The sequence below is a fragment of the Antedon mediterranea genome, chromosome 4, assembly GCF_964355755.1.
Source record: "Antedon mediterranea chromosome 4, ecAntMedi1.1, whole genome shotgun sequence".
NCBI classification, from domain to species: domain Eukaryota; kingdom Metazoa; phylum Echinodermata; class Crinoidea; order Comatulida; family Antedonidae; genus Antedon; species Antedon mediterranea.
Genome location: NC_092673.1, coordinates 17785253 through 17788811, shown reverse-complemented (window position 1 = coordinate 17788811; position 3559 = coordinate 17785253). Strand labels below are relative to the sequence as shown.

Below are 3559 nucleotides of genomic sequence, written 5' to 3'. Positions count from 1 at the left end.
GGATTATAATTGATAATAAACTAAATTGGGAGAGCAACACTAAAGAACTCCGTACCAAGGCTAATAAGAGAATGTACTTTATATACAAAATGAAACGGTTTAATGTTAGTTCTCATCTCATTCATATGTTTCATTCATATGTTGTTCAATCAATCATTTCTTATTGCATTATTGTTTGGTTTTCTCATATTAATGTAAACAGTAAAAGTCAAATTCAGAGATTAGTAAATAAGGCCAACAGAGTTATCGGTGTAGAAGTGAAACCTTTAGATGAAATGTTTAATGCATTCATACTTCAGAAATTTGACACAATTATGCAAGACCCACCCATTACATTCAGACATCATTATAAGTAGATCAGGAAGGGTTAGACTGACACAGAAAAAAATATCCACACACCGTTTCAGATTTTCCTCAATGTACATAGCATGCAATTTATTTAACAAAAACTTTTCAAGATAGTCACTTGTATCATTTGTATTTATTTATAGTTATCACATCGTATTATTTATTCTACTCAGGTACAAAACATATCTCGAAATTGTTAACAATTTTGACAATAAAGTTATCTTGTATCTTGTACAAAATACAGTAATACAAATTATAATAGTAAACTGAAAGTTTTATTACAAAACAAAATTGTCTATTAGAGCAGAACATTATATTACAGGAATTATAAGGCTAAACTGAAACGAGAACTTTACCAACAAGGGATTTAAACTTCACTCAAACTCAGCTAATATGAAAACGTTAATTTATGTCACTTAGAAGTGCAAATGTTAAAAACAAGTTGTGCAACATTAATAACTAAAAATTCTTAGATATTCTTATCTTTAAGTATTATTGACAAAAAACAAAATTTAAAAGGAAATTCCATACCTGCTGCTGGAGATTCATTGTCAACCTGACACAAGAAAAAAATGATATTAAGCATTTTTTGTTGACTGTTTTTATAATTATTCCATGCCGTTTAGTTTAAGACTTATATAAAGTCTAATTAATTAATTTAGCAGTATTAGAATCTAGGCACTATTTAAATGAACTTACCATTCCTCTCAGTTTATCAGCGACCATTTTTGTATACTGTTTTGAAGGGTTACCTTTAGAAAAATATAATCATATTGGTTTTATTAATAGTAAAATATTAATAAATATCTATAATATTGAAATGAAATGTGAAAATTAGATGTTTGACAATTAGCCTCTATGTACATTATTCCGGTTACTCTATTGCTAATATGCAAATTAATATCCAAAAATATTTTCAATTTATCTTTCAGTGTGCAGTATACCGTTTTACTGTGAGATCTTGTCTGGGGATAATGCTAATTGTTTTCACTTATCCTAAAAGTATCAGCAGTATTCTCTGTTCATCTTTGCTTACAGTAACCACTATTAATTCCATCTCTAACCCCATGGTCTTTGTCAAAATGTAGTATAGTGTTTCACTGTGAGACTCTATGTGTTTTTAATGATAGGGATAATAATAACAATGCTAATTTGTATTTATGTTTACCACTATCAGCTGTAGCCTCATTCCATGTTGTGCTTGCTGTTCTTATTACTGCTATGCCATTTGTAATGTTATGAGCTTTCTCAAATCTGAAGTAAATATCATTTATATCAGTATTCAAATTGTGACACTTAAAAAGTGGTAATAATAAATAAATGGTTTATTGAAACAGGCTCTTAAGCAAGTGGGAGGGTGGGGGAGGGGGGGGGGGGGGCTAGAGGAGTGCACTTCCCCTTAGGATGAAATTATGAACTTTTGGATATCTATCAATATTATATGTGCCAAAAAAGTTATTAACTCTCTTCCATTACAAAAATTCAAGAAAATGGCTAGTTTGTATTCTTTAGTTGACTCACATACTTCTTATGTTCATTTCCCTGTACTGAACTACTAATAGTACTTACTCCTTTCCAAGTAAGGCATTTATGAGGGATGTTTTACCCACTCCTTCTTGTCCAATCACTTTAAGCATTCCAAGATTGATTTTGAAGGATCCCTCAGTCAATGCCTTAGTGTACGCTTCCTGAACATCTGCACCATGAGCAGTAATAGCAGATGGATCCTTTTCAACTGATTAAATAAGATTTCAAAGTATCTTTTTCAGTAACTCAAATAAAACCAGATTTAGTTCGTCACTATGACGAATTATAAGCTATATGCACTGATTTAAATAGATTTGTTTTAATTTCTTTTATTAATTCTCTGGACAAAAGAAAAAATATACCAAATTAGGCTAAAACGGTGGTTACAATGATCTTCAAGATTATGCTACCCTTAATATTCAATGACCTAAGAATGACATTTCTTTGGTAGTCAATTTTGTATTTTTTGACTCCTTCAATTTCGTTTTGTTTATTTATTTTTTCCACTCACTTATATATATATATATATATATATATATATAATTTACACAACATATATTGAATGTGGGTGGATGGAGGTCACAGTAAGTTCACAGAACATTAAGTCGTGACCCCCGTATGCCTATAAGTATACTAACATTGCTACAGAGTAGACTAAAATATAAATATATAATAGTGAAAGTACATGAAATCAAAAATTTAAGTTAAGATAAACCAGGCAATTATATAATATAATGATAAAAGGGATAATGATAACAATTAGAGTACAATATGAAATATAATTAAATATGGTATTTATGGTATTTTAATAACAAGTATTAACGATACAATGTAGCGGAGATTATTGAATACCAGGGTGAAGAATTTAATGCCATGTATCACCAAATAAATAAGGATAAAAGATCGGCAAAAAATTATGTAGCATTCTGACACCATTTTGTGTTTGAAATTAGATTTAAAACTAGAAAAGGAAGATTTCTGTTAAATTCATTTGAGAGTGAAGTCCAAAGTTTGGGACCAAAATAATAAATAACAGATCGTCGAGCCTTAACATTTAAATTATCAAAGATATAATTGTTTACAGAGGATCGGGTTTTATAGGAATGGCGTTTGTCAATCCTTGTAAATAAAGCATTAAAATGTGAAGGCAGTAAATTGTTAGATAAACGGTACATAAATGAGGCAACTTGTAATTTATTTAAATCATAAATGTTTAAAACGTTAAATCTTTTAAAAAGTAATTTTGTATGGGCTCTAAATGATTCTCCCGCGCAAATCCGAAGTGCACGTTTTTGTAGTTTAAAAAGGCGGTCTATTTGAGTTTTCTCTAGACTTGTCCAGGGGCATAACGTATTAAATTTATCTAGAGTAATTGCCCAACATAAATTGGCATAAGAAAAGTAAGGCAAAACTAAAGTATTATAAAGGGTTAATAAGGTTTTTTGAGGGAAGATATGTTTTAATTTGTTCAATATTCCAACATTTCTGGAAACTAGATTACTGATTTTATTTATATGTAGTTTCCAAGTCAGAGAGGCATCTATGGTTACTCCTAAAAATTGTGTTTCATTATACTCGTTTGATGATTTTATTATCAATGTATATTTGTTTGTTAATTTGAAATTTTACGTTTAGAAAATATTATATAGTTCGTTTTGAATGTATTAACAGTTAATTTATTGTG

The 3559-nt window shown here is 29.4% G+C and overlaps 1 long non-coding RNA gene across 1 annotated transcript; it reads right to left on the bottom strand.

Annotated features, from left to right (window-relative positions):
- Positions 1–1045: 1045 nt before the first annotated feature.
- Positions 1046–1989, bottom strand: LOC140047985 (uncharacterized). Its single transcript, XR_011845013.1, has 3 exons — positions 1918–1989; positions 1517–1602; positions 1046–1100 (listed from the first exon to the last, which is right to left on the bottom strand). It is a non-coding gene; the product is annotated as an uncharacterized lncRNA (long non-coding RNA).
- Between the last annotated feature and the right edge of the window lie 1570 nt (positions 1990–3559).